The following is a 10,129-nucleotide window of genomic DNA, read 5'->3' as shown; positions in this document are numbered from 1 at the left end:
CAAAATTACTTAGCTTTGAGAACTACCTAGCTTTGGACAAGTTAGTAAATTTTTTCAATTATAAAGTGAGGATATTTGTACCTATCACAGAGGATTTGGGTGACAAGTATAGGAGTTAATGAGTGTACACAAGCCTGGTTTGTCCAGAGTGGCCAACACATAAAGGATGCTAACTGGCCATCCCTCACAGGCATCAGTAATTACTACCTCCGGTTTTCCAGTGAGATAATCACATGTGTATAGCAAATTAGGAGGCAAGGGCTAAAGCCGAACATTCAAAGTTGTTTGATTTACTCAAGTGAATTTTCACTTGTTCACTTTATTATTGTAGCTGTTAGTTATGCCGGAAAAATAATTTATGCAGAAACATAAAGAAAAGAAAAATAAAAATGACCCCATCACAGGTGAATATTGATTTGTTTTCTACCCATAATTTTTTGATGGCGTCCTAAAACTCGCCTCCTTTTAGACCCATTTTCTCTTTAACATTTGTGTTGTTGATGCTCATTTACTTTGGTTTCTCTGTTGCCCAGTCAAGTGGCTGGTTACTCATTCGAGGAGTTCACACACTTTCCATATTCTTTTATTCTAAGGTATTTGCTTAATTTCTCTATTTGTACAAAAAAATAAATTCTTTGCTATGTGTCCCAAAAGCAATAAATGTATTATTTATTTACTTTAATAGAGCCAAACATAGTGGGAGCACTGAGCATCATGGACAAGGAAAGAACATAGACTGCAGTATACGTGGGCACAGCTAAAATCTGTCTCATTTTAATTCAGGTAGCTTTTTACTATGACGTGTGGCTGGTTCTTATCTATTTCAGAAAACTATTTCTACTCTTAGCACTATCTGTGATGAGCTTTTGGGCCTCAGAGGACAAGTGGATGCCCAACTTCATAAAATTAAAATCTAAATGATATTTCATTATCCTAATGCAAGTGTGTGAATTCTAAATTTTCTATGAAAGTATATTCATGAAATATTTTTTCATGTCTGACTTCTCATCTACCCTTTTATTTTGAGTAAGTTTCTATTTGCACAAACAGACAAAAGGCTAAAAAGAGAGGTGAACTGTTAATGTACTCAAAAACATGCTAATGAGTGTTTAACTAGCTCCTCCCAGTACACCTGTCAGGATGCTTTACCTATGGAAGGTATGTGATTTCATAACATAACTCAATGGGTGCTTGTTTTACCTTTGATTACACTTGAAAATTAAAAGAATTAGTACCACTAATGTCCTGATTTTACTGCCCATTAATAAACAAAGCTCTTTATTTGTCTTTTTTTTTTTTTGGTTCTTTTTTTCGGAGCTGGGGACCGAACCCAGGGCCTTGTGCTTCCTAGGTAAGCGCTCTACCACTGAGCTAAATCCCCAGCCCCTGTCTTTAAAGGTTACAAAAAGAAGGATCAGAAAGGCATGCACATGCTTGTGTGCAGGACAAGATTATTTGCATTCCTCCTTCTGAAATTATTTATTTCCTCTCCATAGCAACTTTGTGTGTGTGTGTGTGTGTGTGTGTGTGTGTGTGTGTGTGTGTGTGTGTGATGCCTCTGGATATGTACTATACCGAGGCTAACTTTGTCTTCCAAACTCTTATGTTACCTTTAAAATTTGATATATGGTACCAGTAGGTTCAAAGTGCCATCTCCCTCACAACTTGGATGATTTTATTAGTGAAAGAGACCTGGGGGAACCTGGAGTAATGTGTGTGATGAGGGACATTCATGTCCACTGAAATGTGGAATCTTTGTGGATATTTGATCATCTCAGAAATTCCATATTAATATGTAGTATTTACAAGATCGTAGCCATCTGGATGGCTGTAAAGAGTGTCTTAGGGGTTGGGGATTTAGCTCAGCGGTAGAGTGCTTGCCTAGCAAACGCAAGGCCCTGGGTTCGGTCCCCAGCTCAAAAAAAAAAAAAAAGAGTGTTTTAATTTTCATTTCTCTTATCACTAAGGGCATTGAATATTTTGTAAGTGCTATTTGGCCGTTGGAGAGTCTACTGCTGACAATTCTCTGTTTATCTCAGTACCCTATTTTTTTCATTGTGTTATTTGGTGTCTAATTTCTTGATTTCTTTACATATTTTGATATTAGCCTTCTGCCAAATGAAGGGTTGTGAAGATCTTTTCCCAGTCTGTAGGCTGCTATTTTGTTCTATTGACAGTGTCCTTTGCCTTACAAAAGCTTTTCAGTTTCATGAGGTCCCATTAATTTTTTATTTTAGTTTATTTTTTCACTTTTATTGGATATTTTTTATTCACAGGTCAAATGTCATTCCCTTTTTTGGTTCCCTGGACATAAGCCCCCATCTCACCCCTGCCCCTTCTTCTGTATGGGTGTTCCCCTTCCCATTCACCTCCCCCACTGATTCCCCCCAAGACATTCCCCTACACTGTGGGGGTCCAACCTTGGCAGGACTAAGGGCTTCTCCTTCCATTGGTGCCCAACAAGGCCGTCCTCTGCTACATATTGAGCTGGAGCCATGGGTCAGTCCTTGTAGAGTCTTTGGGTACTGGTTTAGTCCCTGGAAGTACTGTTTGGTTGGCATTGTTGTTCTTATGGGGTTGAAAGCCCCTTCAGCTCTTTCAATCCTTTCTCTAATTCCTCCAATGGGGTTCGGTTCTCAGCTCAGATTTTGCTGCTAGCATTTGCCTCTGTATTTGACATGCTCTGGCTGTGCCTCTCAGGAGACATCTATAACCGGATCCTATCATTATGTACTTCTTAGCTTTATCAATCTTATCTAGTTTTGGTGGCTGTGTATATATGGGCCAGATATGGGACAAGCTCTAAATGGCTGTTCCTTCATTCTCTGTACCAAACTTTGCCTCCAAATTCTCTCCTATGAATATTTTTGTTCCCCCTTTTAAGAAAGAGAAATGCATCTGCACTCTGGTCATCCTTCTTCTTGAGTTTCAAGTGGTCTGTGGATTGTATCTTAGATAATTTGAGCTTTGAGCTAATATCCACTTGTCAGTGAGTGCATACCATGTGTGTTTTTCTGTGATTGGGTTGCCTCACTCAGGTTGATATTTTCTAGTTCCATCCATTTGTCTATGAATTTCATGAAGTCATTGTTTTTAATGGCTGAGTCATTCTCCATTGTGTAGATGTACCACATTTTCTGTATCCATTCCTCTGTTGAAGGGCATCTGGGTTCTTTCCAGCTTCTGACTATTATAAATAAGGCTGCAATGAACATAGTGGAGCATGTGTTATGCATTTGTTATATGTTGGGGCATCTTTTGGGTATATGCCCAAGAGAGGTATAACTAGGTCCTCAGGTAGTGGAATGTCCAATTTTCTGACGAACCTCCAGACTGATTTCCAGAGTAGTTGTACCAGTTTGCAATCCCACCAACAATGGAGGAGTGTTCCTCTTTCTCCACATCCTCACTAGCATCTGCTATCCTCTGAGTTTTTGATCTTAGCCATTCTCACTGGTGTGAGATAGAATCACAGGGTTGTTTTGATTTGCATTTCCCTGATGACTAAGCATGTTGAGCATCTCTTTGGGTACTTCTCAGTCATTCGTTATTCCTCACCTGAGAATTGTTTGTTTATTTCTGTACCCCATTATTAATAGGGTTATTTGGCTCTCTGTAATCTAACTTCATGAGTTCTTTGTATATTTTGGATATTAGCCCTCTATCAGATGTAGGACTGGGAAAGATCTTTTCCTAATCTCTTGGTTGCCATTTTGTCCTAATGACAGTGTCCTTTGCCATACAGAAGCTTTGCAGTTTTATGAGGCTCCATTTGTCAATGCTTGATCTTAGAGCATAAGCCATTGTTTGTTTGTTCAGGAAATATTCCCAGTGCCCACGTGATCAAGACTCTTCCCCACTATTTCTTCTATTAGTTTGAGTGTATCTTGTTTGATGTGGAGGTCCTTGATCCACTTGGACTTAAGCTTTGTACATGGCGATAAGAATGGATCTATTTATATTCTTCTATGTGCTGACCTCCAGTTGAACCAGCACCATTTGTTGAAAATGCTATTTTTTTTCCATTGGATGGTTTTAGTTCCTTTGTCAAAAATCAAGTGACCATAGGTGTGTGGGTTCATTACTGGATCTTCAATTCTATTCCACTGATCTATCTGCCTGTGTCTGTATCAATACCCTACAGTTTCTATGACTATTGTTCTGTAATAATACTTGACGTCAGGGATAGTGATTCCCCCAGAAGTTCTTTTAATGTTGAGGATAGTTTTTGCTATCCTGGGTTTTTTGTTATACCCAATGAATTTGCAATTCGCTGTTTCTAACTCTATCAAAAATTGAGTTGGAATTTTGATGGAGATTGCATTGAATCTGTACACTGCTTTTGACAAGATGGCCATTTTTACTGTATTAATCCTGCTAATTCATAAGCATGGGCGATCTTTCCATCTTCTGAGACTTTCTTCGATTTCTCTCTTCAGAGATTTGAAGTTTTGTTATACAGATCTTTCACTTGCTTGGTTAGAGTCACACCAAGGTATTTTATGTTATTTAGGACTATTGTGAAGGGTGTCATTTCCCTAATTTTTTCTCAGCCTGTTTGTCCTTTGAGTAGAGGAAGGCTACTGATTCTTTTGAGTTAATTTATACCCAGCCACCTTGCTGAAGTTGTTTATCAGGCTTAGTACTTCTCTGATGGAACTTCTGGGGTCACTTAAGTATACAATCATGTCATCTGTAAATAGTGATATTTTGACTTCTTTCCAATTTGGATCCCATTGACCTCCGTTTGTTGTTTGATTGTTCTCGCTAGGACTTCGAGAACTATATTGAATAAATAGGGAGAGAGTGGGCAGCCTTGTCTAGTCCCTGATTTTAGTGGGATTGCTTCAAGTTTCTCTCCATTCAGTTTAATGTTAGCTACTGGTTTGCTGTATATGGCTTTTACTATGTTTAGGTATGGGCCTTGAATTCCTATTCTTCCCAGGACTTTTATCATGAAGGGGTGTTGAATTCTGTGAAATAATTTCTCAGCATCTATGAAATGATCATGTGGGTTTTATCTTTGAGTTTGTTTATATAGTGTGTTATGTTGATGGTTTTCCGTATATTGAACCATCCCTGCATACCTGGGATAAAGCCTAATTGATCACGATGGATGATCATTTTGATGTGTTCTTGAATTCAGTTTGCAAAAATTTTATTGAGTATTTTTGCGTTAATATTCATGTGTGTGTGTTTATGTGTGTGTGTTTGTGTGTGTGTGTGTGTATGTGTGTGTGTGTATGTGTGTGTGTCTGTGTATACTCATGTGGAGGTCAGAGAACAATCTTCACAGGGAGGTTCGCTTCTTCCATGTAGTATGTGAGTCTCAGATTGAACGTCCTTTGTTAGGCTTGACAGAAAGCAATGTTAGCTTCTAGCTGTCCGGCATGTCTCAGTTTCTCATTTTGGGAATCACTATTGATAGATCAATCCAAAACTCCTCTTATTTCAACTTTTGGATATATAATTTTTCCTTTATCTTGAAGCATTTATTTTTTCCTCTTTTTAAAAATAGATTCCCCCCTCACATAGTATGTCCTGATTATGGTTTTTTTTTCTTCCTCTGTTTCTCCCAGTTCCTCTTCACCCCCCAACTCACATGAAAATCTATACTTTTTGGTCTCTCATTGAAAAACAAACAGGCTACTAAGGGATGTGAATAAAAAATAAGATAAAACAAAAATTATCACATTGGAGCTTGACAAGACAAAGAGAGATTTGTGAAAGAATCCAAGAGAAGGCACATGAGAAAGAAACACACTTCTTCACACACTCAGGGAAGCCATAAAAACACTGAACTAGAAGCTGTAGCACATACATGAAAGTCCTGGTATGGTTCTGTGCAGGTTCTCTGCACACTGTCCTGGTCTCTGTGAGTTCATATGACCTGTGGTCTTGTTGATGTAGAGGGCTTTGTTTTCTTGGTGCCCTCCGTTCCTCTGAGTCTTACAGTCTTTCCACCTCCTCTTCCTCAAGGTTCCCTAAACTCTGAAAGGAGAGAAAATTTATGTACATATCCCTTTTAGAGGTAAGGGTTTTCAGGTCTCTCAATTGCTACATAATGTCTACCTGTGGGTCTCTGTATCTGTTTCTATCTGCTACAGAAGGAAGCTTCACTCATGATGGTTGAACAAGTCACACCAATCTATGAGTATAGCAGAATGTCACTAGGAGTCATTTCATTGTTACTTGTGTTTTGTTTTTGTTCATGTTTCATTTTGTTTGCTTTTAGAACAGTAATATTACTTTTACCTTAAGTCCCTAGGTTATCTAGTCTCTGATATCTATGTATACCTGGTGTCTTGAAAGTTCTGTCTGCTGAGTATTGAGCACCATTAGTAGTGTTTTCTTGTTTTAAAATTTGTAGTGTTATTCTAAGAAATAGTGTATGCATTTGTAAATAATGTTGGGATCCATTCTTTTATTGTGTCTCCACTTCAAATATCCATGAACTAAACCATCAATTGCTATCTTCCTGTTTATCTTTTTCTCCTCCCCTCTTTCTTTGTTCTCTTTATTTCTATATCTTTCTTCTTTCCTTGTTTCCTTCATTCTTTCCTTCCCGAGTTCATATATTCATTCTCTCTCTCCCTTCTATCCCCTTTCTTCCCTCTGTTTCTCCCTCCCTCCCTTACTGTATCCCATTCTTACTTCCTTTTATCCTTTCTTCTTTCTTTCTTTTCAAGTGTTAGAGATAGAACTGGGCTAGCTGAGCCCTCCGCCACTGGTAACTACACCCCCAGCTTTGCTGTTGTACCTTTAAAGCTCCCTCATTCTCTTTTGTTTATTGAATGTTGAGTGACGCTTCTCTTTCCTTGTTGGTGTTTTTTCACTCTACCTAGTTTTCATGGATATATTTTCTTTGATCTGTCTGAACATGTTACAGGTTCAGAGAATATTTTCTCAACTCCCCTTTACACCATTATTATTTCCCTCTTCCCCCTCCGATTGCGGCCTTTGCCTCAAGCTGGAGAGCTTTTGCTTAGTTGGAGATCTGTGTTTAAAATTCCAATTTCCCAAATGCCGGTGAGGCATGGACTTGGAGAATGCTTCCAAAAATGAAAGTCCAGTTCTCAGAACTCTTTGTTAAAGCAGTGAGATGCTCCTAGGTAATTCTGTAACTAATTGGTTCTCATCTTAGCTGCTGGTATATGAATTCTGAGAGAGGGCAAGAGAATCTTTTCCAAGGACGAACATACCAATTAGTTTTCCAACACTAAATGGTCATCCCTAAACAATACCTACAACTAGCAATATACTGACCAAGCAGATTGCATTTATGTACATCTGTGTATATATATGATGTATGTGTGTGCATGCATATAACAACAATGAAAAATGTGTCATGAATTTGAAAAAGAGCAAGAAGAGTTATGTGGGAGAGTTTAGAAGAAGGAAAGGAAAGGGAGAATTATGTAATTAGATTAATTAAATTAAATCTTAAAACAAAAGAAATTATTATAAAATGTTTAATTAATTTTCATTCAAAACTGTTGACTAGGGAACGTATGGATGCTTTACATTCTATAGACTCAAAATAGTCAAGAGTTATTGATGGTTATTATTTCTTTTGATGGAGATATTTTCTTTTCTGATATTAGATAGCACTTATTATACAAACATGGTGCTCACCTTTCTGAGTATTGATGACAGAAATAGAACCACCATTTCTTGTTGGAGCAAAGCACTGAAGCATCTGTAAGTGGGAAAGGTAGATATATAAGAATGAATATTTCATATATGTGTTATGTGTTATTATATATGCAGGTAATGTATCAATGAATAAGTTTCAGTTTGTTTTTTGGCAGAAATACTAGGGTATTAATGGATAAGAAATAGTCAAGATGGAGCAAATTCTCCCTAGAACCTAACCATCTCTTTAAGCAAGAGAAAATATTTACTTGAAGATTTTCACAAGTTATTTGTATTCTATGTTATTTTTATTCCTTTTGAATGATTCCAGCAATAGATGTATCCCAGGCTATAGGTTGTTATTCTAGTGACTTTTAAAGGTAATGGGTCATGTAATTTATTTTAGCTCAAATCTGTTGACTGTGGAATGAATGTGTGTCTATTTTCAGTTCTACAAACCTGTGTCAGTCCATATATCATGCCGATCTTTGACTATTAGATAAGCCTTTAAGATTTAATGTGCATAAAGCATTTTCCAACATTGCATAAATAATACAAGCTATTTCTGTGAGTAAGAGTTTGCTGTAACATTTACCAGGATGGAAATTACAAAGAAAAAGTAAAATATGGTCCACTGTGATGTCTCAAAGAGTAACAATGCTTACTGTACAAGCCTTATGTTCTTGATTCCATGAAGGGAGAAAAGAACCCATTCCCAGTATCCTCTGACATCCACATATGAACTGTGACATGAGCATGTCTTCTCTCTCTCTCTCTCTCTCTCTCTCTCTCTCTCTCTCTCTCTCTCTCCTTTTCTCTCCTTTTCTCTCTCTCTCTTTTTTCTTTCTCCTCTCTCCTCTCTCTCACACTGATAATAACAATGAATAATTTCCTTTAAAAAGAGAATGTAAATGTGTGTATGTTCCTAATTGATAAATAAATATGCTGTGAATTCTCCTATTCTCTTTCCAACTCCCTTTAAATTTCACCCACTGCATCTTGCCCACCCAAGAATCTATGAGGGGAAAAAGGCAAGTTCTCAGCACTGTGTCAGAAAGCACAGGCTCTTGTTTCCTGAGAGTGCTCAGTCACAAGCATCACAAATAGTGTTGTTTAGCAGTGTGGGGGTAAATTGACCATTCCTGTCTGACAGAATGCTCTCTTAAAAACCTTGCATGTTTATGCCTAGTTAAGCCTTTCCAAATTTTACACTTTCTGGTCTATTTAACGTTCATCTTTTGACTACATTCAAGCTTTTCCTATCTAACACACTATGTACATTGCAGGGTGAGTGGTAATGGCAACTGGACCCTGTTTAATGAAGGCTGGAAAGAAATCTCTGGGGAAGACCTCAGGAGATAGCTTCAGCTGTGAAATAACTTCTCAAAGTGTTTCTATTTGTTCAATAATAGTGAGATATAAAATTATGCTAACAATATTCATATCATATTGGAATATAATATGATACCTATATTCAAGAGCAGATTTTTCTTCACACATAAATAAATCTACATCTCATTTCTCATCATTTTCTGCTCTATATTAATTTGGTTCTCATGAATTTCTTTCAAAACCTAATTTTAATTTCAGCTAATAAATATTAGAATGTGAAGAGTAAAGAAAAAACATATAGTGAATTGTTATATCTACTAAATAATTATTACGTGTTCATGTGTTAAAAGAACAAGAGAATTTGTTTAGTTCCAGTTACAAAGGTTCTTTATTTTCTAATGATTTCTGTTATTTTTGAAATTTTAATATAATTACATCATTTCCCCTATCCTTCTCTTTCTTCCAAAGAAAGAAATATATGTATATTATAAAATCATATTTTATAATATATTATAATATTATAATTTATATATTTAAAATATATAATTATATTTGTATATATATTTATATAAAGAAATATATATAAATGTGTGTGTGCATGTACATAAACACATATATGTCCTCAGGGCTGATTACTTTTTATTAGATAACCAATTGAAGTGCAATTCCCTGGAGAAGACTATTTTTTCACTCAGCGTTCCGTTGTTTCCTGTAGTTCTTTTTGTCCAGTCTGGGTCTTATGGGTTTGTCTTAGTCTGCTTTAGCACATCTATTGTGCTCCTTGTTCAGATTATGTTTCAGCAGTCAAGTCGGTGAGACTTTATGGCCATAGCTTCTGACATTCCAAGATGATGCAATCTTAACAGCAACCCCCTGATCCTCCAGCTCTTTCAACTTTCCAAGTTAGCCCCTCAGACATTCATGAACCTTAGCTGTGGGGGTTGTATTGTAGATAGATCTTTCTGGACAGGGCTCCACAAGCCTGCATTCTGATTGGACTTTACTTACCTGTGGATATAAGGACAAATGTTTACAGTGTAGTTAAGAATTTTGATGGTTTAATAAAAGGAGAGTTGTAGGTTCACTTTCAAGACACGTGACTTCATTAAATCCTAAGATGTTTTGATATATATCCACAAGGGAAAAAATTTAAGCATTTTTT

This window comes from Rattus norvegicus, chromosome 17 (genome assembly GCF_021556685.1).
Source record: "Rattus norvegicus strain SHRSP/BbbUtx chromosome 17, alternate assembly SHRSP_T2T, whole genome shotgun sequence".
In the NCBI taxonomy this organism is placed as follows: Eukaryota; Metazoa; Chordata; class Mammalia; order Rodentia; family Muridae; genus Rattus; species Rattus norvegicus.
The sequence above is the reverse complement of the archived record's forward strand: the minus strand, read 5'-3'. Positions refer to the sequence as shown.